This window comes from Lepisma saccharinum, chromosome 20 (genome assembly GCF_977018435.1).
Source record: "Lepisma saccharinum chromosome 20, izLepSacc3.1, whole genome shotgun sequence".
Classification (NCBI taxonomy): domain Eukaryota; kingdom Metazoa; phylum Arthropoda; class Insecta; order Zygentoma; family Lepismatidae; genus Lepisma; species Lepisma saccharinum.
The window spans coordinates 8,379,463-8,400,493 of NC_139248.1; the positions used below are offsets into that span (position 1 = coordinate 8,379,463).

The 21,031-nt window shown below is 39.9% G+C and overlaps 1 protein-coding gene across 1 annotated transcript in view; it reads left to right on the forward strand.

The window, feature by feature from the left end:
• Positions 1 to 6,698: 6,698 nt before the first annotated feature.
• The window catches only part of tna (Zinc finger MIZ domain-containing protein tonalli), a 321,122-nt gene continuing 306,789 nt past the window's right edge, over positions 6,699 to 21,031 (forward strand). The window contains exon 1 of the mRNA XM_083142081.1: positions 6,699 to 7,149. The gene's annotated coding sequence lies outside the window, so the exon portion shown is untranslated. The remainder of the gene's footprint in view (positions 7,150 to 21,031) is intronic.

Below are 21,031 nucleotides of genomic sequence, written 5' to 3' on the forward strand. Positions count from 1 at the left end.
TTACTATATACTAAGTATGTAATTATGAGTATTGTTAAAATATTTACTAAAAAACTTTCAAAAGACGATGTGCATGAACTAGGGTAGTGGATGGGACGTTCGGGCTACAAATGGCTCTCACATGCCATTCAGAACGAGATCGTTGATATATTAGGGAGATCTGTTTTGCGCTCCGTGGTAGCAGATATTAAAAGTCGGGAATATTTTGCTATTATGGTTGACGAAACTTGTGACATATCCATCCGTGAACAATTAATATTCTGTGAATAAAAAAAATGATATTTTTGAGGAATTCATGGGCTTTTATTAGGAGTGTGCGGGACGGGAAAAATTTTCGGGACGGGAAATGTTTGAAATTTCCCGAAGCTCTGAAAATCTCGAATTCTACACGTCATTTTCACTTTAAGTGATTTCTGGCTTAAAAACTAACAATTTACGATAAGTTCCAGAAATTGACAATGCAGAAAACGTCGAGAAACAACGACATTTTAAAATGAGCATTCGGTATTTCCCGACTGCTCGGGATTTTTTTTCCCGATCCCGGTCCCGACTTTTCGGGATCCCGCACACCCCTAGCTTTTATGAGATTCCGAACACTGAGGCCAAAACTTAAAAAAAGGGAGAAAGTGAGTCATTCATTAATTTATTTCAGTGATCAGAGCCCCCCAATAATTTTGACAAGTCGGCGCCCCTGGTATGAAGGGTGAAAAGATGAAATGCATGAAAGAATCTTTAAAATATATGAAAGACACGAACCTCACAGAGGATTTTACTGACCGTGAGTTCAGATGCCAGAACCATGCTAGCAGGGTGCGAAATCATTTAATACTGGGGGGGGGGGAAGATCTTAATCTACAAACCCCCCTCCGCCACAAACATACATATAAATTATACGATATACATATTTATAATGTTATTAAAAGTAAAAATAAATTACTAAATTAAAATATTATTATTAATTACAAAAAGAAAAAATTGTTACTTTTATATACAGGGTGATTTTAAAGTTTTGATCCATTTTTGTGAAAACAGCTGATTTCTTCTTTCCCTTGTATGTGATATGAAAGATACTGACTACTGAAGAGAGGATTGCTGAGGTGTGTGGACGTTTGAGGGGAATAGGCTTCAAAAAGGTCCACACAACGGTCGAAAGGAAAATTCCACAAACCTGCTCCAACCAGGGCTAATGGCAGGCTACTGGTTCGAAAAATTCAAGTGAACAGGTGCACGATGCTAAATGTTTAGGAAGGCCCAGCGTAGCAGACGAAACCGTGTAACTGGTAGAAGATGCCATCACCACAAGCCAAGAAGCATCAACAAGAAGGCTAAGCCAAGAGCTGGTTACTAAAACCGCCTGTGTGCGAGATACTCCATTACACCCTAAAAAAAAAAGGTCAAACCACCTTCGGGGTGGTGCACAAGTTAGACGGGGAGGACTATGCTGGTTGTGAAACAATGTTTGCAGAGCTGTTACGAGCAGTGGAGGAGGAAGATTTGGTCATCCCTCGTCAACACCTATGTCAACGTATCCAGCACGTTGTGCTCAACATGACACCGGCAATGGTCTGAAAGGTTTTTGGTGAAAAGGTGAGACATTGGGATTCATGTACAGACATGCAGAGTGCTCATGTGGAAGTATGCTCAGGTGACACTGTCATGGATTTTATTCTGTACACCACTTACCATGTCCGATATTTTTCATTCAATCTTGATTATGTGTTACCAAACTAACTAACTAACTCTCTAGCCTTCTTAAACCCGAAGGTTCATGGCTGCAGCAACACAGGCCTTCCATCTGTCTCTATCTTGAGCAAGATCTATATACTCTTTTCCATCCCTACCGATTTCCTTTAGGTCCATCTCAACGTCGTCCCTCCATCTTCGTCTTGGCCTTCCTACAGGTATCTTACCATCAGGTTTCCCAACAAGAATCCCGTGAATTCCGCTTTCCTCTCCCATCCGTGCCACATGGCCTGCCCACCTAAGTCTTCTTGATTTAATTATTCTAATAATATCTGGACATGAATACAAATTATGTACTTCTAAATTATGTAACCTTCTCCACTCACCTGTCTCCTCGTCCCTTTTAGGTCCAAATATTTTCCTAAGGATCTTATTTTCAAATACTCTTAATTTATGTTCCTCTTTCAATGTAAGGGACCAAGTTTCACACGCATATAATACTACAGGCAACATTACTGTTTTGTATATTTTAACTTTTAGTTTCTTAGATATTAAACGAGACGACAAAAGTTTATGAAGAGAGAAGTAGCATGCATTTCCTGAATTAAGCCTACTTTTTATTTCCTCTTTATGTGTTACCAAGTAGTATGGAATTAATTCAATACGTTTGTTTTAATCTGAAGCCTCTTTTACTCAAAAATGGATCGAGACTTTATAATCACCCTGTATATCAGATATCATAAATTAGCAAACTACGTCCTTTACTAACCGGTTAAAGATGTTAATAAATTATGAAATAGTTGAAGTGGTTTTATTATGTGTAAGTTTTTATTTTGATTTTGCTTTAAGTTAATATTAAATCAATTATATTTCATAGTTATTATTGTTTTGCATTCTTCTTTTACTTAGCCTGCAAACTGCAGTCCAGGGTGTACTCGTGGAAGTGAGGGGAGGTTCACATTTGGGTGTTTTTAGAGCTTCACCCGTTACACCCCGAAATTAGTAACTGTGACTCAATTATTCTTATGAAAGATTGATTGATTTAGGTTATTTTACGTAGCGTTTCTGTTATCGCGACGATGGAGATGGATGAAGGAACAATCACAAATACATATGCAAGACACACAACACAATTCCTACACGGGATTATTGTGGTTGCAGATTCAGGCGCCAGACCCTCGTTAGTCTGGAAAATGGAATCCCTTATCCCGGATGTACTACGACGGTGACATTTAAGTGCCTTCAGAAAAGTACACTCCTTGCACGTCAAAATTATATTTAGTTATCATTTGTTTACACTAATCATTATTTTTTTAATTTTAGTTATAATAATAGTAGTCACAATCCAATATGGCGGTGATAATCTTTGGGCGAAAGCATTTTCTTTAGCACTTTTCTTAACATTTGTGCCATGACCAAAATGCTACCGCGTAAAGTGGAAAATCTTATGGCATTTCAGATGCCATGTCATATTTCATGGCATTTCTCAAGGATAGGTTCGGTCCGTAGCATTATTCGTAGCGTAACCAATCAGAAGCGACCTCTAGGTCACGAGCGCAGTTGTAATGGCGGCGGCGCGAGATGTAAACAACGTATCACTTCAAATTTTTAAAAGCCGATAACTAGTCAACCGTGAGGAATAACGTTTCGTATAAAACGTTATTAGGTACAAAACAATGGCGCTGCTTAAATACATACTTTACAACGTTTACTGTACACGTATGAAAGAATATTTTAGTTGTTTCAAATGTAAACACCGTGCACTCAGCATAGATGGTGTAACTCGACGTGCCTTTCATGCTGTATATGTTATACATTGAAAGCTGATAAAAAAGTTACATGAAATGATTCCGTGTAAAGTGCTATTTGCTATGAGATTCTTGGAGACATGATGCTAGGAAAAATGTTAAAGGAAATGCTTTCCTATAAAGTACCAACAATTGGTGTAGATCAGTGTGCAGAGTTCTATGGTTTTTACATTCCTCCACAAAAAGTCTCCTTATACTATATCACTATATTAGAAGACATAAACAAAAGAGAATCAATCAAACAGAAGAAAAACCCGTATGATATTCCAAATTCTAAAAATTTGCATCTGCTTAGAATTTCTTCAACCTTGGTGAGCTAATGGTCCAGTATTTTCTTTTCAAAGCTCGATGCCCGAACCCAACAATTTTACTCGTAAATACGTTTCTAATTTTTTAAAAACTTAATGCGTTAACCAGTGGTGGCGATTAGGGAGGGCGAGGGGTGCATTTGCCCCCCCCACACTTTTCGCCACTTTTGCCCATGCACTATGCTAAATCTTATGTACAAAGTTAAATATACTGTCTTTGCCCCCCCCCCCACCGGTATTGGAACCCAATCGCCGCCGCTGACGTTAACTAATATGTACTCTTGAAATTTAATATTAATGAAATAAATTATGGTATAATCATAGAGACATAATCCGATAATGTCTAGGCTTGTTGACAAATTGTAAAATTAGATTGAAGTTAATTGACAACGACATGCTCTGATAGGATAGTTTCGTTCACTTTGGCCAAAAAACATTAAATTAATTTGTTAAGTGCTGATTTCCATTGGCACGTTCCATTTCGGACACCTGAAAAATACGATTCATCAGAATATTTCCACTTCAGTATATTTGTTAATGAAAATTACTAAAATAAACATGGTGCCCTTCTTCAACCTTCAAAGTTGGAGAAAGAATTTTATCTTATCGCTGGTGAACCCCAAACGGAACAGCATTTATCCAGGTGGTTGCCAGCTCGGGCTGCAAGTCGCAAACTTCAGGAGAACCTCGCAGGGCCTGGCGGTTGAGAAACTCTGCCCTAGAGCATTCACCTGAACCTTCGTGTGGCTTGCTTCCTCTTTTGTCAGGCACGTATCTGGAAATACATTTCGGGGAGCGTCCGACCAAGTGTCTCAATAATAATAATAATAATAATAATAATAATAATAATAATAATAATAATAAGAGGGCAAGAAACCACTCCTCTTCGCTGGTGCAAGTGAGTAGGAGGCGCCATCTTTAAAATAACAAAAATGGCGTTTCGAAGCTCGCTTGATTAGTGTTTGCTGCCTTGAGGTCGTTTTTTTGCAATTAACAGTTGATACCTCATGTAAATTTGATTGATTGATTGATTGATTGATTTAGTTTATTTTACTTCGCGTTTTGTGCCTCTTGGCTAATTTGCGAAGATGGGGATGAGTGATGAAATGATGAAATTGATGAATGGACATTCACAAACAACCAAGCCCGACCGGGATTCGAACCCGGGACCCTTGGCGTCGCAGCGCGATGTGCTAACCACTCGGCCACAGGGTCGGGCTCATGTAAATTTGAGCTGTATACAGTCTGCCCTACAATTTTTATTGGACTTTGAAGGTTTTGGTTTGACTCCTGTAATAATTTGGTTTGAATCGGTGATCGGTGAAACACGGCCTTGCACCACAGGGGCAACCACGAATTTCTGTCTGGAGGGGCAACTACCAGGATAAACGTACCGATAATAATAATAATAATAACAATGATAATGACATTATTATTATTATTATTATTAGTGGTGGTGGTAGTAGTAGCCTAGTAGTATCAAAGACGTTATTATCCTCATATTTTTTTTGTACATATAACATGTACAATTTCATGTACAACATATGTTTCACCCATATGCAACATGGAGTGACATAAAATAAGAAAATGCATATGAAACATGATAACACTAAATTGTGTATGTATTCAAAGTTTATCCAATACATATATACTACTCATATTATTTAAATGCATTATATTATAGAAATGAAATGTATTGCGATCGAAGCGAGCAAGAAAGTTTTTAGATCCAATTTTTGCAATTGGAAACAATATTGATTTAATAGGGCGCAAATAATTTCACTGGACGCCATGGCATTCTCTCTTTTTCAACTATTTTCATTAAGATCGCTCGGCATCCACGGGTTTGAACTTGACGAAACTGAGAAAAGCAGGTATTGCGAGCGAAGCGAACAAGAAAATTTTACAAAATGTATTTTTATTTGCATAAAATTCAAAATCGAAGGGGGTAATTGCTCCTCTGTGCCTCCCTGCAGGTGCCCTTAGGCGCCAATGCTTGTCCCCTTGCCCCCTCTGGAATTGACTTCCGTCGAAGATTGGGGGGCAATGCCTTCCCTGACCCCCCCTGTGGTTGCGCCACGTTGCACGTCAGAGTAAAAAAGTTCGACCTAAACCTGGATCCAATGTCGCCATACGTCATTCATTAAAAACCGAAAGATTTCTGAGACGTCATTGTATCGTTTAGATAATTTGCTGAAATTTCCACAAATTCATAGATCAATGCGCCCTTTCTGAGCACATCCAAATGTCAACATCACTTCTGCGTGACACACTACGCATTTTGCAAACTAACAAGGCTGTGGTGTCTTCGCATCCAGGATAATCTTCTCTGTGGATTGTGTTTTGTGAGTCTTTATCCATCTCATCTCATCGCCTTTAATCTTCAACTTTGTGAATTAGCGAAAAGTAGCAGAAAAGAGAAGTAAAATAAACTCAAACATTCAAGGACTAATACATTGATTGATTCATTTGGTTTATTATACTTCACTTCTTTGCAACTTTTAGCTAATCGCGAAGATGGGAACAAGTGCCCCTTTAGAGCCGCCACTGAAGCCTGAATATTTGTTCACTGTAGAACGGAAACGGGAATAACTTCTTGGAACAGTTTTCGCTCGATCAAAGCCCCTTCATTGCTTTTGTTCCAAGTATTTTTCACCTACGCACAAAATGAGTGTCTGTCTCGACGTTGTCTCCGTGGTAATGACTTTGAAATATGTGTCAAGAGATGTCAGCACCGTCAACTATTTGCTGCGTGCATGCGCGGTGAAATGTTACCCGCGGCACGGTTATAAGCGTGCACCTTGCAACCCTGCACGTCTCCCATCTGTGATCGGCCACGGTCGTAAACGCTCGGTTCAGCTCGTCGTGTCTATGGGAAGTAGCAGACGACAGACATTACCAGCCGACTCGGGCTGTGTGCAGTGCGAATGATGCTTGTTCGCGGTGTTGTCTTTTGATCCAGACATACATTCGTTCGTTTTATGAGTTGTTTAGTGTAAAAAAAGACTGATTACGAGCAGTTACAGTATTGTGATACACGTCTTGTGACTGAAATATAACATGGTGGATGAGGTTTTGACCCAGTGAGAGGTTTGTTGGTAACAGTGTTTTGTTTCGAACGAGTACGTTGTGTTTTAGTGTGTTTTGTGTCCTGACAGTGTAGGCGTCGGTGCTAAAGAATCGACTGAAAAGTCCCAATAACTTCCAGTTACAAGGACAACAAGTTTTCTAGTGACCTGTGTACATTTGTTGTGATTCGTAGGAGTGGTCTGGGAAAGAAAAACGAAAAGTTGGCTATGAGTGAGTGTCGTGTTCTTCGGATGGAAACGTGTTCCCATGTGTAGACCAAGGTAAGCGTTATTGAATGTCATCCATGTTTTTGTCCTTATGCATAGGCCTGAATGCCGGGTGAGGCGCGACACGTCAACAATAGCGTACCATGCTTGCAATTATCGTTTCGGCACCATTGTTGCATAGTTTTTGTGGGGTTGTTTACACGCGAGCGTCAGTTGCAAGTAATGAAGATATGGTGTGCAGTCAACAAATGGCTCGTTAGTTGTCAGAAGCTTGTCTGATTTGTGGCTGTTTGTAGCCATGCTTTTTCGAGCGGTGATGGTTTTGGGTGAATATGCCGGGGATAAGTTTAGATGTGCCGTGACGTGGGCGAGTGTTGGTTTGTACGTCGAATGAACTGATGTAGACTCTTGAAGAGGAGGGGAGGGGGCTGTCTCAGTGCTCTTTAAATAAAAGTTCTTGGAATGCCGCCAGGCTGGGTATCATTCGCGCGCAAGTTTTATCCCCCCTCGCCCGGTAGAGGCATTATTCGCCTCCAAAATGACTGCGGCGTCCCGATAGGTGGCGATAGGGTATCAAAACGATATTCCAGGTCGCGTTTCGCCCAGTTAACACCCTTATCTGCTCCATTAAGCGATCTGTAACGCTTGATTTTTAAACCATTCATTGTTGATTTTCGAGATTATAAGATGATTTTGGTATATTTGGTGATTGAACATCGTTTTTGTAACCATTAGGGCAATTGTGACGATGAGCATGAGGACGACCTGACTTACGACGCGAACCCAAAACCTTTATTGCCAATATCAGAGTACAACACGAAACACACTCTTGTACCAAAGTGACATGTTTACATAAACAATACAGTCCAGGGAAAACGTCGTTCTTTTACACAGACTCCAGTATTATAGACCCTGTTACTACAGCAGGGAAGAGAACACTCGCCTCTGCCGATCGCGTCGCGAGGTCGACAAGCAGCCTTGCCAGTGAAGCCGGGTTTTGGACGTGTTAGTCCCTTATCAACTTTATCTCGGGAATTTATCCATTTTTTTTTATTTCACCTAAGTTCTTCTTTAGAGGCGTGTGTCTAATTTTAGAGCCAAAATGACCATAAATTGGACCTTTATGAAAAATTTTAGGGGTTGGTGGGGGTGTGTGGATAAATAACAACGTTATTGTTGTAATTTTCCAAATCCGTCAGGAAAGCGACATTAGTTAAGACAAGAAAAAAATAATTCAAGAGAAGACGGACATTTTATAAATATAAAAGTTTGCACAACTCGTGTTCTGTTACAAAATTCATGTTTCTGTTCAGTCTGTAGTTTTGTAAAGAATGGTTGCAAGCGCTTCGTACTACGATTGCTAAATCAAGGTCCGACTAAATCTTTGCTCATGGCTACAGGGTTGTAGCAGTATATAATGTTTTGCAATAAGTGCGCTCTATGCTTGATCTCTATGGCTTAGTGTGATTTTCATGCCTTTGGGCAAAATCGGCCCTCCCATGAATCTGATGCCTGGTAACATGAAATTGCTTCCACACATATATTTTAGCAGCACAAACGCTGTCGTTCCAACAGTAATTCCGGTGCATATAAAGAATGAACAAGTAAATAGTAATGAATATCCCGTTCGGCGCCAAGGCCCGTCACGCTGCTTCGTTAGATAATGCGTGGTCAGCCCATCTAACCGTGCTGAGTCAGTACCGAAATATATGCAAGGATCGAACTCGGGACAGGTTGCATCAAAGGCAAAAGCTTAATCATTCCTCTTATGGATAAATCCAACTGGCTCACTTACGTGTTACACATATGTGACGAGATACATAAAAGTTACGTCTGCGTGACGTTCAGAAATTTGAAATCTCGGGGAAGTTTTTCAATCAACATAGTAAGGTTTTCCTTGCTGTGACAACTCTGGTAGGACAGTTGTTGACTAGCATTTGTACAAAATTACTATTGTTGTTGGAGGGAAGAAGAATACGATTATAACCCAGTAAACCAACAACTTGCCTGTATTTGGTTACTTAACGTCACCTTCCCACATCTGTAAATTGACAGCGGCGATGAAGGGCCTCCCCAATGGCGCAGTGGTAGCGTCATTGCCTTGTAATCGAGGGGTCCCGGGTTCGATACCCGGTGGAGGCACAAGTGGTTCGGATCCCACTTTAAACTGTAGGTCCAGTCCCGATTAGCCTTACTGTGCATAAAGTGGACTTAAAACAGCAACTCAAACCAAGACAGCGGCGATGAGGATATATGATCAGATAAAAATGAAAGAACAAACATCCTTGCTGGAATTCGAACCCAGAACATTGTGAGTCGAGCATCCAGTGTGCTTGCGACTGTTATGTGCCTCGAAGACACATTTATTTTGTGCTTAGCACAACACACTGCGAAGCTAGTGCCCCGGGTTCGAATTTTGGATAAGGTAGCGTTGTTTCTCTGTGCTTCCACTTCATTAATGCATAATTTATAATCACCAGTAACCGAAAGTAAAATTTGTACAAATGCGTTTGTTTTACCCACAAACAGTGTTTGAATCGAATACATGTTTTCATTCGTTATTATATAGTTTAAACGGAAAATACAGATTTCCCCAGGCAACAAATTCAAAATCAATGTAGTAGCGTTGTATCGTAAACATGGAGGCGTTGGACAAGAGTTTTCTGCTACGCAAGAACAAGGTTCCATTGTATCTGTTACTGAATTCCATATTATTCCATGAACTATCCAATTTCCTCATACCACGTATTGAAATATTCATACTCTTTAGCGAGTGAAGAGGTAGATAAATATATAGGCAAAAGTGTACATTTGGTTCACACAGTCAAACGCATTTCAACAGTTCTGGTGTTCGCAAATGTTGCCAAATCATTTACGAAAATGACCTCCGAAACGAGATGCTATTAGTGGGAGAGGAGGGCATTGTGCACAACTGCAAGGCTAAATCCTTGAGATGCACGCATGCACCTTCTACATGATCGTTTGCATCTTGAGCAGCGAGCAGTGTTGCCAACCACAGTGTGGAAATGTTCCTAAAATGATCATTTGTACTTGATACCGGCTGCGTTTTCTCAAGAGAGAGAAAATTTCTATCATTTCGAATGCGTTATAAAGGTGTTATGTGTGTGAAGATTCTGTGGTAGTTTCGAGCTGTATACTAAGACCGGATTTACCTTTGCTTGAAAAGGTGATGTAAAATTTTGTTAACAAGTAAATATCCTGATCCAGTTCTTGTTGGTTCACTTGTTGTTTGGACTAGCATCATCGTGACGGTTATCATCAATGGATGATAATTGACGAAATAAAGAAGCATCGATACCTTATCCAGGACTTGAACCCGAGGCTTTTGGTTCCTCAACATTTGACTGACAGTTTTCGTTATTGTTTCAATGTTGCATATGCCTATTCATCCGTTACCATATCACATTAGAATATTTGTTATTTAGTTGAGTGTAATAATTCCGTTGTTTCTTTATTTAGATTTAAAAAATCTCCCCAGACCTCCACTAGAACCAAGAACCATAGAAAGTCGCCACAAAACCTCTTTTTATTATTATTAATATGGCAATTCATAATTTTCCACAGCATAGTACGAAAAAATCCCCAATGTAGTGAAACTTCGTTACAGATGGCTACACTGGCTGGCAACAGTTTCCCCCACCTCTTGCCCAAATGGAGGTTGAGTATGTGGACATTTATGGCTCTGCATGTTTACGTGCGTGTCGTAGCAACTTACGTAGGTATCGCGGAAGAAATAGGTTAGCCATGCGAGGGATAGTAGTTCAGCGAGTTTTCGACGCGCCAAAAACGCAATGCTACATAAAATTCGAGCGACATTGACTTTTGTGTCATGAAATGTCGAGCAGCGAGTCAAATCGAAGGTCGCTCGCAATGGTATGTGTGTTTCGTTGATTTCTCTCAAGGGCAGGTCACAACTTGTGTGTTTTCAAAGTTAATTTAGATTAAACAAATTGGCGTTGCGTTCCTCGGTTATAAATTGTTACGTGAACCTACCTGTGATTATAATCAGTGGCGTGCCCAGGATTTTCGAAAGGGGGTGGGGTTACGTATACGTTTTTTGTAGTAGTCAGCCCCTCAGTTGGTATCGTTCCCTGCTTTTGACGTTTTTTTTTAATACTGACCACCCCCTTGCGGGCACGCCACTGACTATAATATAGTCTAATGGTAAAGTAATTGATGCACAAGGGCGTATTTATGGGTCTGAACTCCCCCCCCCCCCGAAACGGTAGAAGTACATAAATACTGAAGACATACTTGTTTAGCATTTGTTGTATAATTGAGGGTAATTTATTTCCACCGAACTATACCAAGGCAAGGATTAAGTTGGGATCATATGGCTTTAAATGCTGGATCTAACATTCTTTTTTTTGTTATTAAAAAAATATTTAATGCATTATTTTTTACATTAATTTCCTTGTCAGGACTTTTTTTTAAAAAAATGACCATCTTAACTACACGTAAGATAGAGAATGAATACGTGCTGTTATATCAATATCGTTATACCGTCTTTGTACCTATTCATGTGGTAATAACAATATTAATTAATTTACTCTTAGAAATATATTTTTAAATTCTTGCCTGTCCGTAAGTTTTATCGATGTAATGCATGTGTGCTACATAAATGAGTCAGTGTAACGACTAATATAATATTCTATAATATTGGCATCTTATTGATGTTGTAAGCCACAAAATTTAGTTGCATCTTCAACTGCTTCTGAAATATGGATGGGCCACTTTGTCGTTGTTTGGTTCGTGTGGTGTTATGCTAGAACGTAATGTTTCAGTCCACTAAAAAAAAACATTTCAAGTGTGTATAATATTAAGGGAAACACTTGTTCGTAAACAGTAACGAAACTCTTGCCTTTTGATTCCACTAAACCCCTCAACCTGAATATCAGGGCAAGTTACTTTTAAACCCGTCCGCTAGGTGGACACGCTGCTCAAGACACTGCAGTCATTTTTTTCTCATATATGTTATAGTTATTAAGATACAATAACACTGCGAGTGTTTTCACAGTGGACGCTGGTGCATTATCACAACGCATCTGGTGGACATTTCCTAAGGCTTATACATTGTAAGAGGCACGAAATATGTATTCATATGTGTGTGTGTTGAACTATATTACCGTTAAGCGAACTCTGGAGGGAGGGGAAAATGCATACTAGGAAGCGGAAGTAGAAACGACACCGCAAGAAAAGAAAAGAAAAAAATCGTGGTCGGTGAGCGAGCAAATCTTCCATTCGTGGACAAAAAGTTGAAGCGTTGCAGAGCTTGGCTTCCAGTTTCTTCTTCGCTTGGACGATCAGTGAGGTCTTCTCGTTATGCTGTTTCTCCATTGCTATCGTAAATACATTTGTAGTTTATATTTTACGTCCATAAATATTAATATACTTCATTTCGAAAAAGTCATATGTAAATAAGCAAAATATAAATTAGTATTAAATTATCGAAATTACAAAACATTACACATCATGAATATTGGGTACAGTGGGATGGATCCATGAGTATTACCGTGCAAATTGTCCATGACTATTTTCATTAATTTTTCTCTTATATCCTATGTGTTTGTAAGCAATGGATTTTTATGTGTGCTGGTGCAGAAGTTGTCAACAGCTTGTTTCGAGTTTTGTTTTAATTCTTGAAGCTCTTATTGGGTCAAATAAAGTGCACGAGCATGGTGATGGACAATTTGCACGGTAATACTCGTGGATCCCACTGTGCACGTGTATACTTTCATAATCATATGTTCATCCTTGTCGTTGCAATTGGCATCAATACCGGACATAAAATAGCACAGATTCAAGGCACAAGAGCTAATGGCGGCAACAATATATTGTTCTTAGTTTGTTCTCCCTGGTTCTTTGTTTTCTTTGTTTATGTTGCTTTTCTGTCCATGTAGGCTAATCAACGATGAAGTTGAAATATTGTTGTTGATTTTTGCAAATTAGCGTCGCTTTTCTGCAATTTTTGTCTAATCGTGACGATGAGGAGTGATGATACGATGAAATGGCACTCACAAAAAGCACCCAGGGTCTCCCCGATGGCGCAGTGGTAGCGTCGTCGCCTTCAAATCAAGGAGTCCCGGTGGATGCACATAGTGGTTCGGATCCCACTTTAAACTGTAGATCCAGCCCCGATTAGCCTTACTGTGCATAAAGTGGACTTAAAAACGCCAACTCAAAACGAAAAAACAAAACAAACACAAAGAACATCCATGAAGGGTTTCGAACCCGGGACCCTTGGGGTTGCGCGCTATGATAACCGGTTCCACCCCAGAGGTTGGCAAGTTGAATAAATAGATGAAATTAATGAAAGCGGGATGCATAAGAAAGCGTTTAAGTATAGGTAGAGACTCGAACCCGGGACCTTCGAAAGCGAAATCATGAATCGGACACACTATTTTTTCATACAGCACAGAATTCAGACTATCACTATTTTTCGGAACGGAGTTCTGTGTATTTCAAAGAAGTTTTACAAGATACCCTTACAAAAAGAGGCAGGTATGCAATTATAATTGCTAATGTTCTTTTGTAAACTGTTTAGAGCACCTTGCACTATATTTCATATGCGGAAGTGTTTGTCGCACGTAGTGCCCAGGGAGCATACGAGTCGAGATGCTACTGTGAAGCGAACACACGTACACCTGCTAATGCATGGGAAAGCTGCATGTGCGTCTTTGTCAGCGAAGCAGCTGTCCAAGAACACAAAAAGTAACACGCACTTTTCACCATGATCAGCAATTCTAGCTTCTATATATAAGTGACCCACGTGCTCGTTGTCCGAAATAGTGTCTCTCAGGCTTTTGTTGCAGGATAATGTACCACGAAAAGTTATTGGAACTCCCTGAATTTATAATTCTTGGAATTTATGTTGATTTTGTTACATTTTTATATCAAGAACCGTAGACAAATGACCCACTATCACGATCAATCTTTTCATGCTTTAACTTTAAACATTCGAACACTGATTCATTCTCCGAGAAGCCAAAATACAATTTATTTGTTTACTGTAAAAATTGTGAGCAATGGACTTGACTTCATTAAAATACCAGTAGTTTTCTTTGTCACGACGACATGCACCGAATGGCCTCAAATCAAATGTCCCCATTTCAACTGTCTTTTCCGAATTGTATAATGGCAGCAACGTTCATATTTTGTAGGCGATTTTTCGTCTTCTGCACCTTGTGCGAATTAATTTTTTTGTAATTTATTGATCGTCAAAACCCTAGCTCTATTAATAATATTATTGCTACGTCATCAGCATCCGACCCCCTTCCCATATACACATTTCTGGCTACAATGTGCACACGACCTTTTCAAAGGAAGGATGCACAGATTCTCCTTTGTAATGTGTTGGAAATTAAAGCAATAGGAAACGCAGAAGTATTGGAAGAATGGCAGGAAGGGGGTCCTTATCCGGAGCCATTGTTTGTTCATAATCTTTTCGATTAACCTCTGCAAGATGGCCGATCTCTTCTGAGAATTTCACTCGTGACAATGCAAATGTCACCTCTTGGGAGGAATTGTGAGCGGAAGTTCTCAACCGAAGCAACGGTTCATGCAAAACCATGGTTTGCAGTCAATGCACTAAATTGTGGCCCTTCGTGCTTATCAAAGAGTGGCGGGGGAAGCATCGAACCGATTTGATATGGAGGTCAAAGAGCAGAGCTTCGTATAAGTCACGCGGTTTTGTATGTGCTTTTTATTTTCGGGTGTTAAAAGGAGTGGTCTTTACGGACGACACATAAGTGAGAGCTGGTGATACGAGTCAATATTTAGGAGTTGGATCTAGGCGAGAGATTGAAAAGAGGAAGAGAGATGGAAAGAAAACATAGACTAATATATATATATTGGAATATTGACGATGGGACAGCGCGCTATGGCGTCAGGAGACTCGGGTTTCTCTTACCGAGAACACCCATCGTCAGCCGGGGTTCAAACCCGAGTCTCCTGACGCCATAGCGCGTTGTCCCATCGTCAATATTCCAATATGGGACCCCTGTTTTCGTAACGCGCTGCGCTAACCACTTCACCATCGAGGATGGTTCAGTATCCGTATCAAGTGGCGTACGCAGGATTCTATTTCGGAGGGGGCTGGAATTGTAAGGGTTGATATAACACAGCTCCGTCTTGGGATGGGACAGAATACACAAATAAAATATTTGATTACGTATTTTAACACTCATTTTAAAACTTTTCCGAAGTCGTCACTCGTTTTTATCAAGTTCTTTATTATCTGAAAATATTTATTTTCTTAATTTCGGGAGGGGCTGTAGCCCCATCAGCCCCCCCACTGCGTACGCCGGTGCAAATGGTAATTGATCATCATCCATCCTTGTCGCGATTAATCTAACGTAGCAGAAAAGCGACGCAAAATGGCCTAGTGGTATCGCTGTCGGCTTGTAATCAAGTTCGAGAAACATGGAGTTTGGGATATTATTTGAAATTGTAGTTCCAGTCCCGATTAGGCTATCTGTGCATAAAGTGGACTTGAAACGAAAACTCACTATGCCAAAGTTTAAGTCCACTTTATGCACAGATAGGCTAATCGGGACTGGAACTACTTTTAAAGTGAGATCCGAACAAATATGTGCCTCCCTCCACCCGGGACCCCTTGATTACAAGGCGATGACACAATCGGGGAGGCCATTTTTGGCAAAATGAGCACAGTACGAAACATCAATACGAAACATCAATATGCTCACACGAATATTGGAACCAATTTTAATTATGTATTAACGTAAGCGGTAAAGTGATTGGCCTTTGTAGTTACTGAGCCAATGATTGGTCGAGAGATCGTTTCCAAATGTGGCGAGTAACGACGCACTTAACGTAATTGCTTTCGCTTCGAATTCTAGGTATTGTTCTTTCGTCCGCTGACCCAGTTTTTGACGCAGCAGTCATTAAGTTTAATCAAAGTTTACCCCCCCCCCCACTCTCCCCGCTTTTTTTCCCATTTTCTGTCCGCCGTTGCGTTTCGTCACAGCTCTAAGAAGGCAACTTTATGCTGCATCTTACCCCCCCCTCTTGTCTGTCTCCGCCGCTGTTTAATTATTCGATCGTTGATCGTGATCTTGCGACATGCGTGGAGAAGACTTCGGGGGGGGGGGGACGCTGTTCTGGGAAACGTGGGCGGGGGACAAGGAATTGAGCGCTGCTGTGAACTTTATTGATTTCGTTGGCGCCTCGTGAAAGCCCGTCCGAGCACAGACAGACTGCAAGCATCTTCTGTTCGTGAGGATACCTCGATAGCCGCCTGAATATTTAAAGGGACGTTGTGGCACGAAAATAGGTCGCCAGTAAGAAAGGAATCGGCCTGTATGAATATAAAAAGGCAAAGCTACCCTAGACACATGGTGGGTATGGTCAGCACCACGCTCCGACCGCCTGTACCACTCGGGTTTGCCCCAAAGGTACCAGACACGTTAGAACTCTATTTCGGTGTGGGCGAATCAAGTGTGTCAGGTGCAATAATAATAATAACAACAAAGTTTATAAGTAACAAGTTAATATCATTATTCTATTATTATTATAGGCTAATTGATATTTGTTATTATTATTATCGTTATTAATACATAAGGAGGTAAAAATATGATTTAAGAATTTAGATATAAGCATGTATTCATTTTCTAGCATCTATTAGCATCACTAAAGTTTGATGTTCTACCAAAGAAATTCATTTCAGGAACAATTTTTAATGGATTGTTTATTGCATACGAGGGTCACTATTTATATTTTGAGCCTAACAATGAAAAAACAGGAATTTGGCATTGTAAACTGCTTTATTGTTTTTCGAAGTATTCTCCTTTATGGTCAATACACTTTTGTCAAATCAGTTTTTCCAATCTTCTTGAGACCTCCATAATATGGTTTTTGAACGCATCAACGGCGTCTTCCGCCGACGAAAATCGTTGTCCACGCAATTTATTCTTGACATTCGGGAACAAGAAGAAGTCATTGGGTGCCAATTCAGGACTGTACGGCGGATGACCCATCAATTCGATTTTTTGACTGTTCATAAAGTCGGTTGTTAGACGAGATGTGTGACAGCTGGCATTGTCTTGATGAAGAATGATCCGACGGCGTTTGTTTGTTTTCCGTATTTGACCGAAGACCTCTGGCAAACAAATTGTTGTGTACCATTCAGAGTTGACCGTTCTACGTTCCTCTAAAGGCACAGTTGCCACATGACCAGTTTTCCCGAAAAAACAGGTGACCATTTGTATCGATGTGCTTCGAGCGCGAACAACTTTTGTTGGATTGGGTTCATCTTGAAACACCCATACAGTCGACTGCTGTTTACGTTCCGGCTCATATGCATATATCCATGATTCGTCACCTGTTACAATCTTATAGACGTGTTTTGAAGCACCACGATTGTATTTATTGAGCATTTGTTTGCACCAATTGACGCGAGCGTCTTTTTGAGTTTTTGTCAAATTGTGTGGGATCCAGCGAGAACATACCTTTCTCACAGCTAAATGATCATGTAATATTTTATATATGCTGGTGGAACTAATGCCTATGGTTGCCTCAATCTCACAGTATGTCACATGACGATCTTGCAGTATTAGTTTTGCACAGTATCAATGTTTTCTTGAACAACAACTGATTTTGGACGACCTTCGCGAATCTCGTCGGTGAGCGAATGGCGGCCACGATTAAATTCGTTATACCAGCGTTTCACAGTGGCAGAGGATGGGAAAGGAAATGTGGAAGTAAGTTGATCGATGCACTCTTGTCTTGATAATCCACGTCGAAAATCGTAAAAAATCATCGCACGAAAATGTTCAGGAGTTAATTCCATTTTATTGTTGTCGCGCAATCTCCAAGGCAACCTAAACAACACAAATGAAGCTATTGACAAAACATTTGAAGTACATTATGGTCAATAATGCCAGACGATTCCGTGCAAACGTCAAATCGCGCCTAACTTCAATCAGTGTTGCCAAGGCTCACAATATAAATAGTGGCCCTCGTACCAAATAGGTTGTCAGGTCCGGCTGGTGAAAAGTAAAGACCCTGATCATTATTTTTATATGTATTATTATTAGTAGTAGTATTCATATATTTTCGCAGGCACTGGCAATGCATAGCTGTATAATGTAATTCTTACCTTTTCTGCGGAAATAAAATGAACTTCACGTAACAAAACGGTTTACAAGTATTTTGAACTTTGTGGGGGGTGTCCGGATCATCTAGACCCCCCCTAAATACGTCCTTTCAAGATACGCATTTGATAAAAGCTGGGTGAACCCCAGAGCCGCTCCATACAGGAATGCTGAAAGTATTCCTACTGGAAACTATCCTCCAGACACATTCATATAATTGAAGTATTTGCTGCCACCATGTAGTGTTCGGGAAAGCCATGGAAGGAACCACAGCATCATTTCTGCCTGCATGTGTGCATGGTGTGCATGTGTGCTCATATCTTTTGTATCGCCGCGGTGAGGAAACAGGACGCTGCACGTTCTCTATCTCGACCGTAATAGAGGTGGTGTCATCAGCATCACGCTCCATCCGTCTTTAGCCACCAGGATTCCTCCCAGACATCCATTGAGAAGAGGGTGGGTGATCCCAAGAGCCACTTATGCAGGAACATAAGCTAAAACCCAGTCTGACATCGTCCACCGAACGTCTCTTTTCTGTTTCTTCTTAAGTATTTGTGTTAAAGTTATTTGAAGAAATAGTCAAAGTATCAATTTCATATATTGCATATATTGTGTTTAGCTTACAAGAATATTACAGACAGAAAAAAACGAACAAGAAAATAGCACAGAATACTCCGTGATTTACAATACATACTACTCACCAACATTGATAAGTTCTACACTCAGCTACCAGTTGGCAGCACCAAACAAATACACATCATAGAATGCAGTGTTTCTATTATTCTTAACAATTTGAAAAGCAGAGAACAATATTTTAGCCACTTTAACAGTCCCGTGTGTACGCCTTCATGAAATATTTAAATGAACTCAGATTATTGTGGTTTCTCACTATTGTTCTTCGTAGTGTTTCTTTTTCGTCTGTTATTTCTTCCAGGTCATATTTGCATTGTTAATCTGGTCCAGTTTTACCTAGTTTTGATGTGGCAAGCAGAAGCCTTGCTTTGCTGCGATAAGAAGTAGGCTTTATCTTGTCGAAGCCTGCTTACCTCATAGCAAGTAACAGTAAAAAGTATATGGATGAAACTGCTTCTTGGCGAGTAAGCTTTCTGTTGGTAACAAAGGTTTTTGTTTAATACTTCGTGTGTCACTGTTTAAACATCGAATTTTGTCGATACCGAGAACCAAAAATGTATGTAAAATCGAGACATACTTTCCCAAAGTCTCGATTCGTTCCAGGTTTTAATAATGTAAGGTGAATGAGAATTTAACCGAATTCAAAATCGCTTAACTGTCCTACTTACTCAAACGTGCAAGGAACGTTTGTTGCTTATTATCGTATTATCGTAATATTATTATTTCGAGACGAGACCAAAACGAGATCGATACTTTTCCCTTCGAGAACGTAAAGGCTAGTGACTCGAGACTAGACTGCCATCTGTGAATCGAGACGAAAATGAGCGCTGCTCTTTGCTTTTCAACTGCAGTGTTCCTCAGTACACGCTGTAAATGTTTTTCACAAAATGTACTGTGTTACAGCGATGTACAGTGGGATCCATGAGTATTATCGTGCAAATTGTCCATGACTATTCTCATTAACTTTTCTCTTTACATCCTATGTGTTTTTAAGTTATGGATTTTTATGTTTGCTGGTGCAGATTTTGTCCACACCTTATTTTGAGTTTTCTTTTAATTCTTGAAGCTCTTATTGGGTTAAATAAGGTGCACGAACATGGTGATGCACAATTTGCACGGTAATACTCATGGATCCCACTGTACATTTGACTCGTGTAGGTGGAACCGTTGATTTGAGACCTCCCCCCCCCCCTGCAAACTATCAACATATTTCTTGTATTAATCTTATGGGAAGAGTAATCAACATTTTGGATTTGAATTTTTACAAATCATTCATTACGTGTCATTACGATCATTTATGCTCCCCAAAGAGGGGGAAGATTTCTAAAAAATTCTTGGAAGAGTCTGAATTCGACTTGAGCAGTGTTACCCTCGTAAATATCCACACGATTTTAAACGGAAGTACCAGTTTAAACAAGCATTTCCCTATGTACGCTTCTGTTCACATAAAGTGGCAATCTTTATAGGGTTGAAATGTTGAAATATGTGCCACTTTATGTGAACATTAGTGTACCAAAATTACATGAAAGGTCACTTTTCAAAAACGAAACTTAATGTTTCATTAAGTAATATTATTATATTACTATTTGGCTTCTGTTGTACTGGGAAATTTCGATAAATAAATAAAGCAACTAGAGGCATATCAACATAACTCTTTAGTACTCCTTCACTAGTAATACTTGTAAAAGGAAAAACATGTCCCCGATTTCCTTATTGTGCTTATGTTGCTTCGCTATGTGTGTATACACATACGGCGTATCATATACTTGGGACTTGTTCTTCAGTTCTCGTATGTTAATAGAAATTCCTACATTTCAGCCATCATTTTACATTGCATGTCATTATATCGTGCAGTGGCACAGTTTTATCACCCACACTCCCTTTTGCACACGACACGAAAGTCAGAACTTGACGTATTACGTCAGTAATTTGACGTCACACCTTGAACCCTGCCATTTTTGATCCGATTGCTGTAGAGGAAACTTATCTTTCTTGTATCCTGAAAGTAAAATCGGTGGGCCATGTTTGTAAAAATAACGCGACAGTTTAACTACACAGAATTGGCACATATATTGAACTAAAATTGCAAATGTGTGTTACGTAGTACTGGAGCATGTGTTTCAGTAGAGTACCGTACTGTGCTGTATTAGTTATACCATTATATCTACCAC